This window comes from Chiloscyllium plagiosum, unplaced genomic scaffold, assembly GCF_037043375.1.
Source record: "Chiloscyllium plagiosum isolate Xiang-an unplaced genomic scaffold, Cpla_swu_hap1 HiC_scaffold_21, whole genome shotgun sequence".
NCBI lineage: Eukaryota > Metazoa > Chordata > Chondrichthyes > Orectolobiformes > Hemiscylliidae > Chiloscyllium > Chiloscyllium plagiosum.
The window spans coordinates 17,484,409-17,509,330 of record NW_028270159.1 but is presented as its reverse complement, the minus strand read 5'-3'; the positions used below and the strand labels follow the sequence as shown (position 1 = coordinate 17,509,330).

At 41.1% G+C, this 24,922-nt stretch overlaps 1 protein-coding gene across 2 annotated transcripts in view; it reads left to right on the top strand.

Annotated features, from left to right (window-relative positions):
* med27 (mediator complex subunit 27) overlaps positions 1 to 24,922 on the top strand; it is a 240,098-nt gene that overhangs the window by 10,676 nt on the left and 204,500 nt on the right. The window lies entirely within an intron of this gene.

Sequence of the window (24,922 nt, the reverse complement as noted above, 5' to 3'; positions counted from 1 at the left end):
GAATTTCATAAAAAAAAAGTTGCAGCATGTTATTTTGTATAAAGACTTTTAATAAATCATAACTTCAGTGCATTAGCCATCTTTTTTTAAAAGAACCTATCAGTTTATTAATTTTACCGAAGTTGTAACAAATAAATTGAAACCTCCCAAATAAATGTCAGTTGTTAAAGGATCTCGTTGGCAGTAACCACATACATTTACCTCCTTATGTAGTATTTCATCCTTAATTCTTCTGCTAGTTAGAAAATATGAGCATTTTATGCGTGTAGAAATTGTGGTGCTAAGATTGAAACTCTAACTGACCCATTATTCATTCTGTTATTTTCCTAAGTTGTTGACTAAATTATTACAGGTGAATTGTCAGGCCTATGGCCATCAACATGCTAAACCAGTATGGATCTCATTAGCTAAAATGCAGTGGCACTGCATAAGTGCACACACAATGCCACTGCGAAAATCATTTGATTGTTTAAAGTGTAGATGGTTTTAAGTGTAGCTCTGCTTTTTATCACTGAAGTATGTATTTTTTCAAATTGTATTTTTATAACTATGTCTGTTACAACAGAATTAGCAGATGGAAATGAATTATAACCAAGCAGTATCACAATTTTAACAGTTAGCTGCTTCTAACAGCAAAAATAATTGACATTTTTTAAAAAAAAAGTTTGTCCTAGTCTTTCTTTGTCTTGGAAGTTTCACATCTCTGGAATTTAAGGCAATTGAGTTTCCAAATAGTTAACTATGAATTTATTTTTAATAGGGAACACTGGATGACTAGAGATATTGAGGCTGTGGTTTTAAAAAAAAAAGGAAGAGACATATGTCATGTATAGACAGCTGGGATCAAGTGAATCCCTGGAGTACACTTGACAGGGAAATCAGGAGAACAAAAAGGGGACATAGCTTTGGAAGATAAGGTTAAGGAGAATCCAAAGAGATTGTACAAGTTTATTAAGGACAAAAGAGTAAATAGGGAGAGAATAAGGCCCTTAAAGATCAATGAGGCCATCTATGTGTGGAACCATAGGAAATGGGTGAGACCCTAATCAAATTTTTTGGGTCAGTATTTACTGCGGAGAAAGACATGGAACTCGGAAATAAATAGTGATGTCTTGAAAAGAATCAACATTACAGAAGAAGAGATGTTAGAGATCTTAAAATGCATAAAGATAGATAAATCCCTGTGACCTAATCAAGTATATCCCAGAACTTTGTGGGAAACTAGGGAAGAAATTGTGGGGGCCCCTAGCAGAGGTATTTGTGTCATCGACAGCCAATGGTGAGATGCCAGAAGATTAGACAGTGGCCAATGTACTGCTATTTAAGATTAGATTAGATTCCCTACAGTATGAAAAGGGGCCCTCCGGCCCAACAAGTCCACACCGACCCTCGAGCAATCCCCCCAGACCCATTCTACTACTTTCACCCCTGACTAATGGACCTAACACTACGGGCAATTTAGCATGGCCAGTTTACCTAACCTGCATATCTTTGGACTGGGGGAGGAAACCGGAGCACCTGGAGGAGACCCACGCAGACGTGGGGAGAATGTGCAAACTCCACACAGACAGTTGCCCGAGGTGGAAATTGAATCTGGGTCTCTGGCGCTGTGAGGCAGCAGTGCTAACCACTGTGCCACTGTGCCGGTTAAGAAAAGCTGCAGGGAAATGCAGACCGGTGAGCCTGACGTCAGTGGTGGGTAAGATGTTGGAGAGGATTCTGACAGGTAGGATTTACATGCATTTGGAAAAGCAAGGACTGATGAGGGATAGTCAGCATAGCTTTGTGTGTGGGAGATCATGTCTCACAAACATGACTGAGTTTTTTGAAGAAGTAACCAAAAAGAGAGATGAAGGCAAAGCGTGTAGACGTTGTATGCATGGACTTTAACAAGGCCTTCGACAAAGTTCCACATGATAGACTGATTAGTGAGGTTAAATCATGTAGGATCCAGGGGGAACTAGCCAGTTGGATACAAAATGGCTTGATGATAGGAGACAGTGTCGTGGTACAAGGTTGTTGTTTGTGCCGGGACTGTTCCCCTCTGGGAATGGCAGGGCGTCAGGGTTTGCATGGGCTGAGGGAGAAGAGTGCTTGGGATGCGGGGCTGATCAGAGTCAGGGACCCACTAGACAGCGGAGGAGCGGGCTGGGTGACGCTGGGGCAATTGACTGTCAGGGTGTGGATCCACTTCCAGTTCATGACCTGAATCACCCAGAGCCTGATGGGCAAGGCACTCGGCCCCGGTAACTCGCATGCTATTGAAGCAGCTCAGGTGTGTAGTGCACTTCTGGAACTCCTGGAACTTTGTGTTGGCCCCACACCACAGACCCTGTTCTGTGATGCAGTGCCTCAGAATCTGAGCATAACCTCCTGGTGCTCTTATGGACGGCACGCAGGCGCTATCTGTATGAGCTGTTGCTGCACACGTGCCCCTGCATGCTTTGGTCTGCTGCCTGGATATGCTGGGGTCTGGAGTGGAGCGTGCTGCATGCATTGGTCCCATGCAACTGGCAACTGAGCAAATTTACCAGGTGCCAGACCACATGCACACAGAGTGGCCTGGAGGAGACAGTATTTCATATTTACATTGAGTGTGTCTGTTTCCAGCCCCTTTTTAGTTTTTTTGAAGGTCTCCTGTTGAAATTTTGGTTGCACTTCAGCCCCACGCTCTGATCTGCGGGTACCTGGTGAGGGGAGGGGTGGATAAGTTTACAGACTGTCTCATGGCTTTGTTCCTGAGCCTGACCAAGATGGCCATCAACAAATCCAGGGAGTGGGCCGAAGAGCTTGTTGGCTCTGACTGTCTGCTCCTTTTATGAAAGTTACGTTTGTGCTTGAGCATCCCTGGAGCAGGAGGATGTGATTCTTTTTGGAGGCTTTTTGTGACCGATGGGTGCTGAGGAGGCTGGAGTGCATTATCAGCCTGGATAACGATATTCTGATTCAGTTGGTTTTTTGTTTTCCGTTTGAGTTTGGTTTTGGTTTGGTGCCCCAGGAAGAAGGCAGTTTAATTTCCCTGTGTATTGACTTTGGACTTGAAATAGCCAAGGGGACTTGCATTTTAATCCTGTGCTGTCCCTATCCCAGAAGTGCTTGATGGGGTCAATGTAAGGAGCACCATATTTTCACTTGCAATGAATAGAGGAACCATTCCCTCTGAATTTTAGACCATTGTTGTCCCTGTCTCAGGAACATTTAATGGGGTGGAGTAGGGGGGGTTTGATTATTAGTTTTCTGTTGTATTTGACTGAGTCATGGAATGCTTATTCCACATTTTGACCCCTTATTGTTCCTACCAAAAGAGTTGTTGGTGGGGACAGGGTTAAGGAAAGCCATTTTTTTGTTTGTTCATTTGTTTTCTTTTTCTTTTTCTTCCAGGGAGTCACTGGAGCTTTGGTATAGTGGACAGTGAAACAGGTTATCGAAGAGTACAATGTGATCTTGATCAACTGGGCCAGTGGGCTGCGGAATAATAGATGGATGATTTAGATAAATTGGTGATGTTGCATTTTAGTAAGACAAACCAAGACTTGCACAGTTAACGGTAGGGTCCAAGGGGAGTGTTATTGAGCAGAGAGACCTGGAGGTGTAGGTACATAGTTACTTGAAAGTGGTGTCACGGCAGGTAGTGTTGAAGATGATATTTGGCTTCTTCAGTCACAGCATTGAGTATAGCAGTTGGGACATCATTTTACAACGTACAAGACATTGGTAAGGCCACATTTGGCGTATTGTGTACAATTCTGGCTGCCATGCTATAGGAAGGGTGTTATTAAACTGGAAAGGGTGCAAAAAAGATTTACATCGATGTTGCCAAGATCGGAGGGTTTGAGTTAAAAGACAGGCTCAATAGGCTGGGGACTTTTTTCTCTGGCACATAGTTAAGGTGAATAGCCAAGGTCTTTTCCCCAGGATAGGGGATGAGGGGCAGCTTTTTTATACAGTGTGGTTTGTATGTGAAATGAACTGCCAGAGGAAGTGGTGGGCACAGGTACAGTTGCAACATTTAAAAGACATTTGGATCAGTACATGAGTAGGAAAGGTTTAGTTTAGTTTTGGAACATGGTGGACTAGTAGGACCAAAGGGTCTGTTTCCATACTGTTTGACTGTATGACTCTGAAAGATCTTGAACGTGTTTCCTTAATAAATATACATTCGATTAATATCTTTCTTCCATGTTCTAAGTTTGATTGCCGTATAATAAATCTTATTTTGAAGCTTTATATATGATGGAGAAGTTTATTGCAAGTAAAGGCTTGCAATCTTTAAAATAGAAGCACACCTAGTTACAATGGTTGTTCCAGTAGTGAAATCAGGTGCCTAGGAGAAAGCTAATTCCGCCCCCCCCCCCCCCCCCCCCCCCTTCCAACCCCCAACCTTTTAAAAAAACTTCAGGTATTAATTTTCTTAATGTGGCTCAAAATTGTGACCTTGGGATTGAGCTCGCCAAGCTATGTCGGAAATCCTTGCACTTGTCTGACTTGTTCACTTGTTCAAATAAACAGTGTTTTAGTGAAGCAGGCAAAGTGATTCTGGATATAAAGATAACTGCAAGTGACTGCTTTTGAATATTTTAAAATTACTGACTCCTGCTGCCTGCCAATCAGAAAGGGATTCTGAGTAGTTGCATGTGTGTTAACAGCCACAATGTTAGCTGGGTTGCATATCTATTTGTTTCTCATCTATGGCAGGAGTTAGTATTCAATAATAATGTCCGATTTCTAAATAGTGCCCTGTGTAAATCTTTGTGTGGTTTAGTATCAAATTATGTTTTGTAACACTAAACCTTCTTCAACTATTTTACTATATTACATGAAAAGTGCAAGTTGTGTATGTAGAAAGTGCAATATGCATCCTATTGGATTAAATAAAACGAAGAACTGTGGATGCTGGAGATCTGAAGCAAAAACAAAAATTGCGGTGAAACTGGATAAGTCTGTCAGCAATTGGGAGGAAAGGTCTATCCACTCGCCTCTCCCTTCTCTCTTCCCCACCCTCTCTAAAATTTTCAGCTCTCTAAAATGAAGCCTCTTCTTCAGCATGAATGCTTGTTTTTCCTAGCTGGTGTCAGTTCTGAAGAGTCACAGGCCTAGAAACAAAACCCTGCTTTTTTACTACAGGTGTGAGCAGGCATATTGGATTAAAAATGGGTTACTCTGAATGGGCTAACCCTTTTGTAATATTTCAGTCATATGATAATGGATAATATCTTCTCAATTTGAAAATAATTGAGTCAACTAAATGGATCCACCATAGGTATATGAGTTGTGTGGATGAATTTTTGGCATTTTGACCGAGTCCATTGCAAAGGTTAAACCAGTATCGGTTAAACCAGAATACAATTTCACCTTTTTTAAAAAAAGAACTGCAGAAGGAAATTGCTAGAAAAATGCAGCAAGTCTGGCAGCATCTATGGAGAAAGCAGAATTAACGTTTCAGGTCCAGTGATCCTTCAGAACAGTTCTGAAGAAGTGTCACTGGATCTGAAACATTAACTCTGCCTTCTGTCCACAGGTGCTGTCAGTTTGGTTTTGAATGCTAGTGTTGCCTAGCATTACGTCACTATTTTTGATAGGGTAAAAGAAGTCTTTCCTATTTTTCCAAATGTTGAAAGAAAAGTTGTTCATAAATTTCAAACTTCTTTATTAATTGGAGCCACTGTGGATTTTATAGTACTGATTTAACGTTTTGGGGACGTAGGGTGAGGAGAAAAATCCTGCAATCCATTTGTTACAGACATATTGACATTTAAGTCTTCTGAATTGACTTTCCACAGTTGTCAAAAACTCTTGGTAGAGCCCAGTCAATTTCAACTGCATTTCCCACCCAATTATTTTTGTTAAATCAATAGTACTTACTGTAGTCTAAGTATCTTCTGCATTATGCATATGAGCTTAAACTTTAGTCATGATGTGTCTTAGATCAGAAACAAATTTGATTGATCAAAGCGTGATGTTTATTGAGTCTCACTGTAGTTAGATTTTAAAAAAATTCTACTGTGTGATGTGTTTCGTTTAATTTTGTTGCCGTTTTAAAATAGTGACTCTCATGGTGCTCATGGAGTTTGAGTATATGCTGCTATACAATGAGGGGTGTAACAGTATTTTGCTTTTATGACTCATGATTTATTGTGATTGAATTAGTCAAACTCCATTTTATTTACATCGAATACTGAAATTTTTAAGGTGGTGTTGAGTGGTTTTGATAACTGCCCACTTTTCTGATTTTTAAAGAAAAAGTCCTTAAAATGATTTATCCAGTAAATTTCATAATATGCTGTCTTTTAAAATTCAGATATGTAATGGACATGACAAATTTAGCAAGGGTGGTGAGATGATCATTTTGAATAACAACTGAATTCTGTTGATCCTCTGCTTTGATACCATTGAAGGAGACTGGCAGCATTTCAAAAGAGCAACATGTGATTTGCTAGAACAAGGAGTGAAATGTGGGTCTGTTGTACTGGGTGGTTTCTCATATATGTTAGTTTGACAACAAAAGGTGAGATGGAGCTGTACCAGTGTGTGCTGAGGAAAGTGGCAAGGTGAAAACACTTCTAAGTGTTGAGAGCACATGCCCAAACATGGTATCTGTTTCTTACTTTTAATTTGCATGTGTGGATTCTGGATAAACTATCAAGCCTAATGTATTGGGTGTTCTTGAATAATGAACTTGGGGGATGGGGATTTAGGAGTAGGTGGCAGTATACTTAACTTCTCTCCCACATTTTGCATTATATAGGATTTGCCCCTTTTTTTAGCTGAAGACACCATTTTAAATTTGTGTTCTCGTCAATCTTGCAAATGTTTTTCTTTCTTCAGGCTGTTTTATGATGGTGGAAGATATTTTCTTTCCACCGGTTTTTTTCCTTTTAGGAGCCATTCAGAGTGGACCGATCTGGCTGAAATGTGTAAGATCAGATTACCTGATCAAGATCTCCTTCTGGAGCTATTCCCCTTAGTTTCAAAACAAGTACTTAAAGCTTTTATTTATTGTCAAATTATATAAATGGCAGTTGGGGGGGGGGGGGGGGGGGGGAGAGAACTGAAATTGCAATTCCTTGGTTTGTATATTTTCTACCTGGGTGTGATTTTACGTGAGCAAAGTAAGTATCCAACTTTCTCAATTTGACTGCATCCCCTCCTTCTCTGTCCTCCCCACTTCCCCACTTGAATATATTTTTGTTTTCCCCACATCAGTTATTTGGACCTAATGAGACTCCCAACTGGAGTGTCCGGTTCAAGGCAGAAGTGCAAACCTACATGAAATAAATCTCAGCCTTTGGGATGAGTTTTGACATGCTTTATCATGATTGTATACTAAATTTTTGTGTTGAGTATTTCTCGCTGAAAGAAGGAAAAGTGGGAATGTGACAACATGATTTGATCTTCTGAGACTTGGTTCAACATTTGGTGGACTGAAGGATTTGTTTCCTCAAATGTTTGTTGTTATGGATTGTTAGTTTAATTAAAGATATTTAGTAACTACATACAAACATTTTATTTAAGTCAGTCATATCTATTGCCTAAGATACTTGGGTGTGTTGACCAGGACACCTTTTGGCCACCTTTTCAGGTGGTTGCCTGGAAGAGGTATAACTTGGATGGATCCAAGGTTTTTACAATTATAAAGATTAAACAGCATATTTAAATAATTAATATTTTTAGATTGTAGGAGATTACCTTTGGAGAATAATATGAATTATAAAGAGGTGCAGTAGAGAAGTTGTATTGCTTTACTGTGGCATAACTACAGAAGCCAGTTTATAGGTGAGGAATTTTCCTCTTCTTTGTTGTGCTGTACTGGATAAAAATATTATCAGTTATGCTGAACAAAGTTGTTGCTCTTTTAAATTAGCTTTCAACTTTTATATGCAACATTCCATCTTGGGTTATTTTTCAAATCTCTTTCATGTCAAGCTTCATTAGTGGGAAGGAGTTTTTTTGAACTTTCACAGGCAGGACCACTGACACCTGTAGGTAGTACTGTGATTGGCATTAGTAATGTTAATCATATGCCTTTGTATTGTTGAATGTAAAGACTTAGTGTTCTGGTGCCAAGATATTGCATGCAGTTCCAGTACAACAACAGTAGGCGGCAGTGTAGAAAATGTGAATTTCAAATAGGATTGTAATCTGACTCTACAGTAACTTCTAATGCTGTTCCCTTTCAGCTTTTATGATTCAGTTTAATGCCTTAAATAACTTACAAATCAATCTTTACTGTGATCTTCAAAATAAAAGCATAAAGCAGCGTAGTTAGTATGTAGCACCTAATGTTTAATTGGTGAGAGGCCAGTGCTCTCTGTAAGCAAATTCAAGTCCGTGCCCTTTGAAACTGTAGAATGTAATCCGTCATGGTTTGGTTTTTCTGTATGTACGGTGCCACAGGAGAGAAACTTGGCTTCAAAAACTGGAACAGTTTCATCCTGTCAATTAGCACGCAATGTGTACACTTTTCTATCATATCACAATCACCCAAAAATGTAATTCAGACTTTAAAAATATCATATTTGGAGGGAGAGGGTTTGAAGAATTGCAGACCAGAATGGAAGTTTTGTACTTCGCCGTAAAATCACAGTTATAACCTCGGGCGCACGGTGGCACAGTGGTTGGCACGAGTTAGCGCCAGAGGCCTGGGCTCAGTTCCTGCCTCAGGCAACTGTCTGTGTGGAGTTTGCACATTCTCCCCATGTCTGCGTGGGTTTCCTCTGGGTGCTCTGGTTTCTTACCACAGTCCAAAGATGTGCAGGTTAGGTGAATTGGCTGTGCTAAATTGCCCGTAGTGTTAGGTGAAGGGGTGAATGTAGGGGAATGGGTCTGGATGGGTTGCTCTTCAGAGGGTTGGTGTGGACTTGTTGGGCCGAAGGGCCTGTTTCCACACTGCAAGTAATCTAATCTAAAGGTAAGGTATCAGACTGTCATACTGTCTTCAGTGTAAAACACACAGGATCATGTGATCTGAGGTCTGTCTGACAGCAATCCTGCATGCTTCAGTTTTTAAGATTAAAAGGAGCCTGACTTGTTTGGAATTAGAGTTATAGACTAGTGAATTTCTCATCAGTGATAGGGAAACAATGCAGAAAATTCTGAGCAAGAAAATTTACTTGGAAGAAAGTGAAGGAGTTCATATTTTTGGCTGTTGGCAGCAGATGTCTGCTAACAGTGGATAAACTGATTCTCCAAGTCTTTGCAAAGTGCTCATAATATCTGCTGTTAATAACTTTGCTTTAAACGGTGTCCTTTTACTTTAGAGGTTTAACGAACAGTTAATCACATTTCTATTTGGATATTAGATCCATGTGATTCACACTGCCCTGGAGCTATGCTATGAGAAGGGAAAGACTTCTAAGATAAATTTGAAACTCTCATAGGTTAGTCTGCCAGCCTCAGCAGCAGCAACTAGAGGCTGAATTTTCTAAGATTCACTGCACAGAATTATAGTAGGGGCTCATGCTTGAATTCAAAAGACCAAACTTGTCAGCAAGTAAACAAGATTGGAAGGATCTCTTCGAGTCAAAGATGGGTCTGAGATTGACAGTTCCCAGGCTGAAAAAGAAAAAGGACAGATGTAAATCCTCAGGAGCTAAAAATCACTTTGGACTGGTTCCAGAGAATTGAATATCTATGTGGTGTGGGCAGAGTGGTAGCATGATCTATATGGACTTCAGTAAGGCATTCAACAAGGTTCCTCATGATGGACTGGTTAACAAGGTTAGATCATACGGAATAGAATGAGAACTAGCTATTTGGATACAGAACTGGCTCGAAGGTAGAAGACAGAGAGGGTGATGGTGGAGGGTTGCTTTTCAGACTGGAGGCTGTGACCAGCGGTGTGCCACAAGGATTGGTGCTGGATCCACTGCTTTTCATCACTTTATATATGATTTGGATGTGAATATAAGAGGTATGGTTAGTGAGTTTGCAGATGGCATTAAAATTGGTGGTGTAGTAGACCAGGAAGACTGTTACCTCAAAGTACAATGGGATCTTGATCAGTGGGCCAATGGGCAGAGGAATGGCAGATGGAATTTAATTTTGATAATTGTGAGGTGCTGCACTTTGGAAAGGCATCTCAGGGCAGGACCTATACACTTAATGGTAAGGTCTGAGCGAGTGTTGCTGAACAAAGGCCTTGGAGTGCAGGTTCATAGCTCCTTGAAAGTGGAGTCGCAGGTGGATAGAATAGTAAAGAAGGTGTTTGGTATGCTTTCCCTTATTGGTCAGTGTATTGATTATATGAGTTGGGAGGTCATGTTGCGGCTATACAGGACATTGGTTAGGCCACTGTTGAAATACTGTGTGCAGTTCTAGCCTCTCTCCTATCAGAAAGATGTTGTGAAACTTGAAAGGGTTCAGAAAAGATTCACAAGGATGTTGCTGGGGTAGGAGGGTTTGAGCTATCAGGAGAGGCTGAATAGACTGGGGTTGTTTTCCCTGGAGCTGAGAGGTGACCTTAGAAGTTTATAAAATCATGAGGGGCATGGATAGGGTAAATAAGCAAGGTCTTTTCCCCAGGGTGGGGGCGTCCAAAACTGGAGGATATTGGTTTAAGGTGAGAAGGGAGAGATTTAAAAGGGTTCTAAGGGACAACGTTTTCATAGGTTGGTGCATGTATGGAATGAGCTGCCAGAAGTGGTGGTAGCTGGTACAATTGTTACATTTAAAAGGCATCTGGAAGGGTTTAGAAGGATATGGGCCAAATGCAGGCAAATGGGACTATCGGTTTAGGATATCTGATCAGCATGGGTGAGTTGGACCCAAAGGTCTGTTTCCATGCTGTATATCTCTGACTCTACTAACATCACTAAATACAAAAGCACTGAGAAAGTAAAAGGGAGAAGAGAGGGAGAGTCGCACAAAATTCATTACAATGGTAAAGAAATAGGAAGGCAATTGTGAGACGAACATTCTTGTCAAAAGTTGCACCAAAAAGAGGGAAAGCATTGTTGTCTATGACACTGAGTCTACTTCAAATGACAGTGTTATGAATGCCGGTAAAGTGTTTCTTGCTAAAATGTGAAAAGTAAAAAGGAGGGAGCTCTTATCTGGCTTAAAGTACACATTATTGACTAAATACTATCTTGGTAAACAATGCTTATAGTATCTGTGTTTTTAAAACAAAAATGTTGAACTATGTTGTGCTACATTTCATCTAGTAACTGGAATTTAGTTTTAAGATCAGTTTTAAAACAATAAATGTTCTCATTTGGAGCAAAAGGAAAAGGGAAACTCTGCACCTATGTTGGCTTAACTTTTTTTTAAACTTTCAGGTCTCTGGCTCAGGTATACTAGCTATAATGCTAACTGTGGCACTGGGGTACCAATGTAGTGGTTTCAAATTTCCCACTTTAGGTGGGTTAGGATCTAAATAACAGCTTTGTTTTAAATATCACATGAATGTTACTGGAGTACTTGTTTAAAGAAAAACCAGTGCATGCAGGTATTAGTGACCTACTGAAGCTAATGTATTGGACAGCCTCTACATTACTGAGACTTTTAGGAACTGACTGGATAGACAGACAGTTACTGAAGAGAAGGGAGTGGGTAAAATGTAATTGATGGGCTGAAATGAAAGGCCATTGTTACTCTTGACTACCAGTTTGAGATTTTGTGCTTGTATAACGACATGAGACCTACAGAGGATATACATGTTCTTCAGTGATTCTGTAAAGTCAAATAGAAAACTAAGAGCAAGCAGGTCCAGAGCAAAATGTTACTTTCATTTGGGTGTTTAAATTTGATGGTATAATGAATCAACTTTGAAAACAGTGCCAATTTTAAAAAAAGCCCTTTAATACATATGAAACCTTTCTGTTTATAATGCACAGCTTATTGCAAGAAGATAGGCATTTTCAGCTGTTTCTGTGTTATCTGTTTTAAAAACCTTAATGGCTGCAAACATTATGAATTGGCCAGTGTCGCAGGTCACCTGTGTTCTTCTCTACTTGTGACCAATACAATGGGAGCAGCCATTTACATACCCTTTAGCTGTTTTTAGGCACCACCTCCTGAAGGAGCTCTCTGCTTCAGAAAATAGGGATTGAAGGTAATTACCTAGACTAGTGAAGGTGAGAGATAGTCTTGTGCATGGATCTGTGCCGGGACCACTGCTGCTCTGTAAAGTGGGTGGAAACCTGTAACAGGTTGTTGCCTTGGTGGCTGGACAATAACTTCAACCAATTATGACACCTCACTTTATGCAAAATTGTGTTTGTGTACTGAACTGTTTAATTAGCTGCAGAGCTAAGCTGTATTAGTCCGTGCAAAGGACTTGTGACACTTCTCTAAACAGGTTTCAATCAACAATGGCATTTAGTGGCAATTGATCACTGCAACAAATACTTGCTTTATTATGTACCCATATACATTTTTTGAGCTTTAAATGAAATACCCATTTTAGGCCTTTTAGCTTCTCATTTAAGATATTTGATACTGTCACAGTTTATTCACTGACTCTGATTCAGCTGAGTTAGCAACCAACCATTTGCTGAAAGCTGATAGTTGTTAATATTCACTTTCTAATTTTATTAAATTGATCTTCACAATAACCTTGTTTCCAGGTCAGATGCTTGCTTCTTTTGATATGTATTCATTTGTGTTGATGTTTGAAAGCACTTTGCACAGCAATGTCTTTAATTTTTAATTTCTAGCCCAGCACGCTTGCTTGATATATATTTGATGAGTTGGGATAAGGGCATTTCCCCCTCTCTGATTGTTCACATGTTAGTGAACACATGAGTAAATGCATGAGCTTTGCTCAGAAATTATTCATGCGTGGTCTAAAGCTTCCTGTTCTTGAGCAGTGAAATCGAGTTTATTGACTCAGCCAAGAAGGGGACATTTCAAGGGCGCAAGTATAATTTGGCTGTACTTACTCCCATTGAAACAAAGTACAGCTCTTCAAAAGAAATTTTACAGTCTTTCTACATGAGCCATTTATCTGAGAAAGACCCTCTGTTTGTGTGCCTGGTGTATGTGATAGTTATGTGATATGGGGAGGGAACCTTGTATCTTTTGAAATAAACTAAAAGTTTGTATTTCCCATGAAATCATCTTTATTCATGGTATTACTTTGTTTGTAATCCACTTGTATAAGAATATGGTATTTGTTTATTGCAGTAGGCTGGGGTTGCTCGATATTCTTTCAACAGAGATCTACCTTGTCTCATTTTCAGCTGACTGTAATGTAGCCAGATTTGCAGATAACACAAAACTATGGAGTAAAGCAACTTGAGCGTATAAAGACGCGGAAGAGATGTAGATAGGTTGAGTGAATGGGCAATAAATTGGCAGATGGAGTATAATGCGGGAAACTGGGGCTGTCTGTTTTTGCAGTTGTTATGAGCAGGAGAAAACACGTGATCGGACATGGTGTCTGGAAGCTAATACTCCATGCACACTTGCACTGTGTCCATAAGGGACTTCATCCAGAATTTTCATTTTGGTTGGCTTTTTGATTAAGGCTGAAATGGGGCAAACATTATGTTACCAGAAAGACGGATTATGTTTTGTTTTTGAAGGGCTCAATAGTTTTCAAATTCATATTTTGTATTTATATTTTTGTAGACGTAAAAGTGCTCAAAGAATCATGAATAAATTGCATGGAAATCTTTAAAAATCTATTGATTTTTAGGGGCTGACAGAATAGCAGAGCAGTACTGTTTAAATTATATGTGTAGTTGTATATGCTATGTCCTACCCATTGTGGAATCAGTTGAATAAAAGATAATTTTGTAAGACAGTTCCTATCATCCCATTGAGGTGTTTGATCCTTGCGCTGCTCAGAAAGTAGAGATTGTGTTAGTTAGCCTTTTATGCGTGAGGAGAAAAAGCAAACCCAGCTGTTTTCCATTTTACTTGGTCCTGTCAATTTTCCAAGCATCTTGTAGTTAGTGCAGCCACTTTGAAATTGAGATTGCAAGAGGTAAGAAAATACCGCACAAAAATATTCATTCATAGTTCTGAATCATCAAAGAGCTATGTTAGTGTGTGGAAATTGATCTCTTTTTCCATAGCTAATGAGTTAAAACCAGAATGGTATGGCTGCTAGAAATATGAAATAAATACCGAAAAATGCAAGAAATAGTAGGCCTGGCAGTATCTATAACAAGAGAGAATTAGAGTTAATGGTCTGAAATTGTTGAGCTCACTGTTGCTTCTGGGGCGACATTGTGGCTCAATGGTCAGCACTGCTGCCCTACAGCACGAGGGACCTGGGTTCATTTCCAGCCTTGGGCAACTGTCTGTGTGGAGTCTGCACATTCTCTGGTATTTTTCCCAATGTCAAAAGATGTGCAAGTGAGGTGGATTGGTCACTCTAAATTGGCCAGTAATGTCCAGGGTTGTGCAGGCTAGGTGGATTAGCCATGGTAAATGCAAGGTTACGGGGAAGGATCAGGGCCAACGTCTGGGTGGAATGCTCTTTGGAGAGTTGGTGCAGATGTGATGGCCAAATGTCATATTTCTGCACTGTAGGGACTCTGATTCTCTGATCTGGAATATTATGAATGTAGTGTGAGGAGCTGTTTGCCAAGTTTGTACTGAACATCATTGGAGCAATGCAGCAGGCACATATTGACGTGAGAGCAAGGTGGAGAGTTAAAATGATTAGTCACTTGATGCTCTGGGTCACACTTGTTATGTGGCCTAATGGGTTTCTGCTGGAATTGATGCTGCACATTGGTGTTCTCCCACTTTTGGATTTTTTTCACATTCTAAACCAGAATCTCCTAAATTGTGATAGTCACCCACCCCCCCCCCCCCCAGCTGAAACTTCGCAGTCATGAACTTTAAGCAGCATTTCCGTTTTATTCATTCACGGGATATGGACAGCATTTATTGCTCATCCTCAACTGCCTAGAGGGCAGTTTAACAATCAACCATTTTGCTGTGGGTATAGAGTCACATGTAGGCAAGACCAGGTAAGTTAGTCAAATTTTCTTACCTATTAGTGAACCAGGTGGGTTTTTCCTGACAATCATCAGTGGTTTAATGGTCATCATTAAACTCTTATTTCCACATTATTGTTGAATTCAAATTCCACCCTCCACCATAGCAGGATTCAAACCCGGGTCCCCAGAGTGTTACCTAGGTCTGAGTTGATAATAGCAATAACACCACAAGGCCAGGGACTACCCGTTGGCTGTGATGGAGCTCTGACCAAATGCTTACAGCTGCACGGTGCCTTTATCCTTCTGCTTTTTTAAACAGTGACCGTAAGTGGCCGATCCGTCTTTTGAGACCTCCAAATGGGTCATGATGGGAGGAAGGTTTGGAAGTTTTCAAGATATTTGTTGACCAACCTGATCAGAGGTGTTTATTATACACCTCTGGAGCAGGCGAGACATCAACCCTGGTGGTCTCCTGGCCCAGAGGTAAGAACACAATACTGTCACAATAGCCCCAAAGATATTTTACAATCAACCTGTTCAGAGATATTATGACACATATCTGGAACAGGTGGGACTTGAATCCATATCTTCTGGTGCAGAGGTAAGAAGACTCCCACCGAGCAGCAAGGCCTTACAACCATACGGCCTTAACATAGAATTCACTAGCTTCCAAGTCTCCCCACCCCCCACATCATCCCAGGTCCAGCCCTCACTCTCCACCCTGCCCCTTGATTTGATCTAACCTGTGTATTTTCATTCCCTCATATCCGCTCCATGCTTCCTAGTGACCAATCGTAATTGCCATCTACCTGCATCCACTTGTCACCATCCCACCTGCCTTTCCCCAAGCCCACCTCCCCCATTTATTTCTCAGCCCTCAGCCCCATTCCCCCTTCCCCTTCCCCTCCCCAGTCCTGATGAAAGGTCCCAACCTGAAACATTGCCTCCTCTGCTGCTTGACCTGCTGTCCTTTTTCCAGCTCCATGCTGCCTGTGGAAGTTCTCCACATCCTCTGGGAAAAGAGGTTTCATCTGAGTGCTCTGATGGATTTTAGTGAATATCTTTTACTTATGGGTTGCTATTTCCTCTGCAGCCTTTAGGATCTTCACCACCTATTCTGTCATCAAGTCAACAACCAGAGAGAACCCCTACCCCTTTCCTTTTTCAGTATTTTCTGATAGTTACAACAAAACCAGAACCGAGGAGTTGTATTACGTTTCTTGAACACCTTTTTACAGTACTATCTAACCCTTTCATAATATCCATGTTTTTGTGTATCCAATCCTAGGTTTTATTTTGTTACTTTACTGGTTTTGATTATTTAATTTTGGTTGTCTTTGACTTGCAAACCAGTTTCAACTTCGCTAATCTTTATTTTCCCTTTGCCATCCTCTGCTCCATAATTTATGTCCTCCGTATATTTATGTTTTATTTGTCTATATTGTAGTATTTTTATTAGGGTATACTTCTTAGATTTTATTCCCTGTTTTATATGTTTCCCACTATTGTTCTATTTCTTTCAAAAAAGTCTATTCCGTTGAGGGCCAAATATGGAGCCATATTCCTCAAAGACCAGGAGCAGTTGTTGGATAAGGCTGTAGATAATAGGAACTGATAAGAGGCTTTACAATAGGATGTCATGTAAATTGAATACACTGAGTCAGTCAGGTCTGCAAAGAGTTAAAACTGAAGGAAATCAGTAACTGCTGATCCTACCAAATAAGGCATGTATTTAACCGAAACATTCAGGATTGGTCATGTGCATGAATAATTCCAAATAAGGTATATACTTGACGCAGAGTCTTGTGTATAAAGATCCTGAATCCTTTGTTCAGCAACACTTCGAAGATTCACATTCTGAGAAGGTATCCTATGTCAGGAGGCATGGTGAAAACGTCAAGCAGAGTTTCAGCCTGACCAGCTGCCAACTGTTCTGGATAATAACTTTTGGGTTTAGTTACAGAAATCAGGGTAGTGAAAGACATTGATTGAGACATCTTTAGCAATTAAAAATGTCTGTTACCAACTTAAGTACTTAATTAATTGCATTTCTCAGAGCACTGTGTCTCCACTGTATCCTCGTCTATGTATGTACTGTTATCACTCAGAGATGGGCAACAGAGTTAACACCTGCTGGACAGAGCTCTTCAAGGACTTCCTCAACCAAGATGCAGCCTTCAATGCAAGTGCTCTCAACACCATCTTGCAATGTACTATCTGTCACCATCTCTAATGTGGAGGTGTCAGTGTTGGACTGGGGTGGACAAAGTTAAAAATCACACAACACCAGGTTACAGTCCAACAGGTTTATTTGGAAGTACTAGCTTTCGAATGAAGCTACCCGATGAAGGAGCAGCAGTTTGAAAGCTCGTACTTCCAAATAAACCTGTTGGACTATAACTTGGTGTTGTGATTTTTAATTTTGTCACCATCTCAGTACACCTGCAACCTACTATGAGATTGATAAAGCCATCAAACAGCTGCAAAACAACAAAGCCCTTGGTGTGGATGGAATCCCCACAGAAGTACTAAAATACAGCAGAGAGGCACTCTTGACACATTTATAATTTAATTGCCCTCCTCTGGAATGAGGAGAGCACGACTGAAGATCTCGGACGCTGTAATTGTGATCATCTTCAAGAAAGGAGACAGGTCTGAGTGTGGAAATTACAGAAGAATTTCCCTATTGTCCAGGTAGTAAGGACAAGCCACGTCACTATAGACCAGTGAGCCTGACGTCGGTGGTGGGCAAATTGTTGGAGAGAATCCCGAGGGACGGGATGTACATGAATTTGGAAAGGCAAGGACTGATTAGGAATAGTCAACATGGCTTTGTGCGTGGGAAATCATGTCACACAAACTTGATTGATTTTTTTGAAGAAATAGCAAAGAGGATTGATGAGGGCAGAGCGGTAGATGTGATCTATATGGACTTCAGTCAGGCGTTTAACAAGGTTGCCCATGGGAAACTGATCAGCAAGGTTAGACCTCACAGAATACAGGGAGAACTAGCCACTTGGATGCAGAACTGGCTCAAAGGTAGAAGACAGAGGGTGATGGTGAAGGGTTGTTTTTCAGACTGGAGGCCTGTGACCAATAGAGTGCCACAAGGATCGGTGCTGGGATTTCTACTTTTTGTCATTTACATAAATGATTTCGATGTGAGCATAAGAGGTACATTTAGTTAGTTTGCAGATGACACCAAAATTGGAGGGGTAATGGACAGTGAAGAAGGTTACCTCGGATTGCAACAGGATCTTGATCAGATGGGTCAGTGGGCCGAGAAGTGGCAGATGGAGTTTAATTCAGACAAAATGGGAGATGCTGCATTTTGGGAAACCAAATCTTAGCAGGACTTATACACTTAATGGTAAGGTCCTAGGGAGTCTTGCTGAACAAAGAGACTTTGGAGTGCAGGTTCATAGCTCCTTGAAAGTGGAGTCGCAAGTAGATAGGATAGTGAAGAAGGCATTTGGTATGCTTTCCTCTATTGGTCAGAGTATTGAGTACAGGAGTGGGACATGTTGAAGCTGTACAGGACATTGGTAAGGCCACTGTTGGAATATTGTGTGCAATTCTGGTCTTCCTATCAGAAAGATGTTGTGAAACTTGAAAGATTTACAAGGATGTTGCCAGGGTTGGAGGATTTGAGCTACGGGGAGAGGCTGGGGCTGTTTCCCTGGAGTGTCAGAGGCGGAGGGATGACCTTTATAGAGGTTTACAAAATTGAGGGGCATAGATAGGGAAAAGACTTTGCCTATTTATCCTGGGATGGGGGAGTCCAGAAATACAGGACATAGGTTTAGGGTGAGAGGGGAAAGATATAAAAGGGACCTAAGGGGCAACTTTTTCACGCAGGAAGTGGTGGAGGCTGGTACAATTCCAACATTTAAAAGGCATCTGGATGGATATATGAATAGGAAGGGTTTGGAGTCATAGAGATGTACAGCATGTAAACAGTCCCTTCGGTCCAACCCGTCCATGCCGACCAGATATCCCAACCCAATCTAATCCCACCTGCCAGCACCCGGCCCATATCCCTCCCAACCCTTCCTATTCATATACCCATCCAGCTGCCTTTTAAATGTTGCAATTGTACCAGCCTCCATCACATCCTCTGACAGCTCATTCCATACACGTACCACCCTCTGAAAAAGTTGCCCCTTAGGTCTCTTTTATATCTTTCCCCTCTCACCCTAAACCTATGCCCTCTAGTTGTGGACTCCCCGATCCCAGGGAAAAGACTTTGTCTATTTATCCTATCCATGCCCCTCATAATTTTGTAAACCTCTATAAGGTCACCCCTCAGCCTCCGATGCTCCAGGGAAAAAAGGGCTGGGTGTTGGCAGGTGGGACTAGATTGGGTTGGGATATCTTGTCGGCATGGACGGGTTGGACCAAAGGGTCTGTTTCCATGCTGTACATCTCTGATTCTGTAACAGGAAAGGTCGTCATGTGAATTCTCCTTATCCACCTCCTTCCAGTGTCTGAAGAATGCTTCCCTGAATCTCTGTAGCTGCCACTTGTCAAAAAGGCAGAATGGATATTATTTTCAGTGTGTGACAAATCTGAGATGGAATGGTAGCAACCTCCATATGTGGCCTTTTTTGATTTTGTAAAGGCCTTTGACTGTGTTAACCGTGTGTGATTGTTGAATGCCCTCTGCAAATTGAGCTGCCTGCAGAAATTCATCACCATTCTCTATCTACTTCATGATATGTGAGCTCTCATACTCACCAACAGATTTACCACACACCCAATATGGCTGCATCTCTACACAAGTGCTCTTCTCAATCTCCCTCATCACAACGCTCCATCCCCCGAGACTCCCTGCTAGAGTGGAGCTGATCTACAGGATCAGTGGGAAACTGTTCAACCTTTGCCTCCAGGCCAGAACCAAGACCACCCCAACATCAGTTACTGAGCTGCAGTATGCTGGCAGCACCTGCAAGTCTGCATACTCAGGCTGAGCTGCAGACTATCAACGATGCATTTCCCAAGGTGTCTAAGAGACAGGTGGAGCATTCGGAAATCAAAGGTTCTTTCTCAGCCCTCTCCGCCACACAACACTGCTCCCTAACCATCAAAATCCACAGTGCGCCCCTAGACAAGTGGAGCATCTCCCTTATCTTGGGAACCTCCTCCCAGTCTGATGGTGAAATTTAGTGTCAACTACAATCCGCCAGTGCAGTCCCCTGACTTGAGAATGTCAGAGATCTCCAGCCCAATATCAAGCTCATGGTCTGCAGAGCAGCGGTGATCCCTATTCTCTTATATGTATCAGAAATATGGGTCATGTACAGCAGACACCTCAGATCCCTGGAGTTATTACCAGTGCTGCCTGCACAAAATTCTGCAAAGCCTCTGGCAAGATAAGTGTACTGTGAGCATCCTCTCCTAGACCTATATCCCCAGTATTGAGGCACAAGTCATGCATCACCAGCTGGGAAGGGTGGGCCACATTGTTCAAATGTCTGTCACAAGTCTCCCTAAGCAAATGCTGTACTCTGCTCCACAGCGGTTAGTGATCATGAAAGGAAACCTGCTACCAGGTAGGGGAAACCTTCAAGAACATCCTAAAAGCCCCTCTCAACAAACAACATCCCCATTGACACATAGCAATTGCTTTCCATAGAGTGCATAAACTAGAGAAGAAGCATCTGCGAAGATCCCAACCACTTTGTGAGTGGCACTGAGTGGAGCATGTGGAGATCAAGTGCAAGCAGGAGAAAGAGCATGCAGAATCCACTGTGTCTAATCCATTTACCCCCTCAAACACCACCAGTCCCACATATCTGAGTCTGCAGCTTCAGGCTTGGACTATTCAGCTACTGCACCATTGGAGTGGAAGTGAGTTACCCTTAACTCGGAGGGACTGCCAAGACAGACAAAATACACACATTTCTTCCAATAAATTGACCTAGTTTGCTCTCATTTGTTCAATCAGCTTTTTTCAATTAATTACTTTGGTCTTTTGTCTGATTTTATATTTATTTGTCTTTGACATAAATCTTATGTTTTGATTGCTATTGTCAAATGTTCCCCAATGCTTGTCTTGTGTTCCAGTTCATTTTCCTGTATTACATTCAGTCATGTTCACCTTTCGTCAAAGAGAATGGAGGTGAGCAGTCCTTGCAAAAAATTGTACTCTGTACCCCATTCAGTATTTTCTTTTGCCAATTACTCTTTGTCTTTAATTCAGTTCATATTTGTTTTTATATTTTTCCCTACAGTTCATTTATTTGGAGGACTGTCGTATTTCCTTTGCCTTCTCTGTTTTATTTCCAGCTATATAGATTCTATTTGTAACTTCCTTTCACTGATGTACCTTCTTTATTGTTATCACTGTCTCTAATATTTGGATTAGATTAGATTCCCTAAGTATGGAAAAAGGCCCTTCGGCCCAACAAGTCCACACCGACCCTCCGAAGAGTTACCCACCTAGATCCACTCCCGTACCCTACCCTATATTTACCCCTGACTAATGCACTAACACTATGGGCAATTTAGCGTGGCCAGTTCATCTGACTAGCACATCTTTGGATTGTGGGAGGGAACTGGAGCACCTGGAGGAAATCCACGCAGACACCAGGAGAATATGCAAACTCCACAGACAACCGCCCTAGATGGGAATCGAACTCTAGTCTCTGGCGCTGTGAGGTAGCAGTTCTAATCACTGAGCCACCGTATAGAGCTACTCCTGCCCTTTTTCCCACCTTTCTGATTTATGCTGCATGAGCATGTGTTCCTGTAACCTTGCATATTCAATGACCATATAAACGCAAATACTGCAGATCCTGGAAATCTGAAAAAAAAAGAGAGAATGCTGGAGAAACCATTTGTGGAGTGGGGAACAGGGTGAATATTTTGAGTGCAGCATGACTCTGAAAAACGTATGGTAGCATCTCTCTCCATAGATGCTACCATACGTGCTGATTTCTTCCGTAATCTCTGCATTTAATTATCAGTCTTATTCATCACCGATCATCACTTCTTGGTTACAGAAGCAATCCAGGTTTTATTGGAAAGAAAGTGCAGGACTTTGCACCTGTAAGCAATAGCTAGATCCTTTAATTTGCTGTGGGGTAACCTGTTAGTCTATATATCTCATTGGGAAGTCTTAGGAAGTTATGTAAATTATCTCTCAAACTGTCAACATAATTTCAGAATAGAATATAATTGGGGCGCTAGAGACTAGCTATTTAGCATTACTAACTGGGTACAAGACCTATATGATGCATGATACCATGAAGACGAGCTTTCAGGGGGTCTGGGCCTATAGCAAGACATGAACACCTTATTCACTTTGTCCACCTTGTTCCATACACTCCATGCAGAAGTATCTCCTACGCAGTTAGACTGAGGTGATAATAATTCACGAAGTTCTGTATTGTTGTGGAAATCACTCCAACCCATTTGTTCGGATGCATTTACCCAAATAGATTTGGATCAAGGTCTCTCCACTACCTGTTTCACTGTTTTGAGACCTATAAAATACTCCCTATAATTGTGATCGTGCCTTTCTTGTTTCTGAATTCTAATGGACTGGATTCTTTCTTGTTCTCTTCCTCCAAAGACACTTGCTCTTTCGAACAGTACAATGTCTTCCTAATTTTTTCATGTGCTGTCTTTCTTTCTCTTGTGAGAAATTTTCTCCATTCCAATTGGGTGGCATAGATGCATCTGTGTGAACTGACTGAGCATGTAAATTGATATCAAATCTGACTTTGAGCATTTCCAGAAATTATGGGAAATAAATAAAGAGCTTTTGTGTAAGTTTCAGAAAAGGAAATCATTGGATTTTCACTTGGATCCTGCACTTGAAACACTTCTGTATTTCCAGTGAGACAAGTGATTATTGGCATGTCTCATAGTAAAGTGTGTGGCCTTCTGCACAAAATCAATCTGCTATACTTTGCCCTTTTGATCATAAAAATGTCAAAATTTGAAATTATCTTCATTTGGGGATTGCCTTGGCTTTGGAATGATTCCTGGGAAAAATATATTCATCAAAAATTTGAAGTCGCAATCCCTTGGAGATATAAATCCCAAGTTTATTCATGGAACAATTGATGTCTGTCTTTGATAGATATTTTCCTGTGTGCTGAATGTGTGAGATAACTTTGCTGTAATTTACTGTCTGAAGTAGCATCAAGCCTGAGGAAGCTCCCCGGAGCCAACTGTTATCTATTTAATGATCATCAGACTCATTGCTTAGCTTTAGCTTTGTTCCTTTTCTTAATTACTAAATTAGAAAGCACAAATGGAGAATCACACTTTTTAAGATGCTTCTTAGTAAGCTTTTCTCTTGCACTGGAAATGCACTGGAAGTGAGCTTTTGAAAGATTGCTGGAGTAATGCTTTCTCTCTGACATACATTTTGAAAGCTGTGATCGATTACAATCGTATGGCAAGTGTTCATTTGAAAATGTTTCTTTCCTCTATTTCCTGCCATTGGGATGTAATATCCGTGTAAAGTTCATCAGGGTCAAGCTACAGTCTCATTTTAACATTCCAGTAATTTGCAGCTGTAAAAACTGAGACACAAAAAGCTCTCATCCGTTTTGGTCAATGGCAGCTTTTAGAATGCCCCAAGAATTGTACAATGACATCAGTTCTATTAGTACTTGTTGCTATGGGGTACCTCTATGACAATACCTTGTGCAGTTTTGTTAAATGTATTTTCAAAAAAGGAGGGTGTCCTCTGTGAGGTTAAACATTGATATTGACTTTCTGTTTGGCACCAAACCACTTGAAGCGATCTTATTGCATGTTATTCAAGGATAAGTAAGTGAAACATTTGATCCAAACTCAGCTGTCCTCTAGCTATGCTAAATGTCTGACGTTGTGAAAGATTGACTGAGTGCTAGATTTCGGTCTGCCACAAATGTGGTGAATTTCCAGCATTTATACAGCTGAAGAGCTGAGCAAATTGCAAATCCTGAAAGGAAAGATCAGAAAATTCTGAAAATACTCTGCAGGTCAGACAGCATTTGTGGAAGGAGAGATGGGGTAATACTTCATGTTGCTGTCCATTTAATTTAAAAAAAAAAGCATGATAGACAAAGTCCTCATTGATGCAAGCAAGTCTTCTTAAGCAGTACCTTATGATCATAAGTTGACTTGTTTGCTCTGCGTTTGATGGGTTCTGAGATTGCTTACAAGTCTTGTATACGATTAAAACCTGAAACAACTGTGGATCCTGTAAATCAGAAACAAAACCAGAAATTGCTGGAAAAGCTGTGTGGAGAGAAAGCAGTGTTAATGTTTCAGGTCGAGTGACCCTTCTTCAGAACTGATGGTAGCTATTAAAATGTTTGTGAGTTTGTACTGCAGTAGATAGGGTAGATATGTGTGGATAGAGCCCAAAGAGAGAAGAACAGTTAGAATGACAAGGGCGTGGAAAATGATTTGGCTAGGAGAGTGAATATCTGTTAGTGGGGACTGTTAGTGGCTAACAATGGCTTGTTTGTAATAGTAGACTGTGATAACAAGGCCTGGTGTGTGGGGATTGGGTTAAGGACATGGGAGAGTTCAAGCTCTAAAGTTGTTGAACTTGATGTGGAGTCCAGAAGTCTGCATAATCCCCAAGTGAAGTGCTGTATGATTATTCACTCATGAGACATGGTGTCACTAGCCAGTCGGCATTTATTGCCCATCCCTAGTTGCCCTTGAGTAGGTGTTGGTGAGCTGCCTACTTGAATTATTAAGGTCCACATGCTGTAGGTCAACCCACAATGCTATTAAGGAGGGAATTCCAGGTTTCTGACCCAGCCACCGTGAATAAACCATAATATATTTCCAAGTCAGGATGGTGATTGGCTTGGAAGGGAACTTGCAGGTGGTGATGTTCCCATGTATCTGCTGTCCTTGTCCTTCGGGATAGAAATGGTCATGGTTTGGGAGGTGTTGTCTTTGGTGAATTTCTGTAGTGCGTCTTTATAGACAGTACACACAGCTGTTTCTGAGTTGATGGAGGGAGTGGATGCTTGTGGATGTGGTGCAAGTCAAGCTGACTGCTCTGC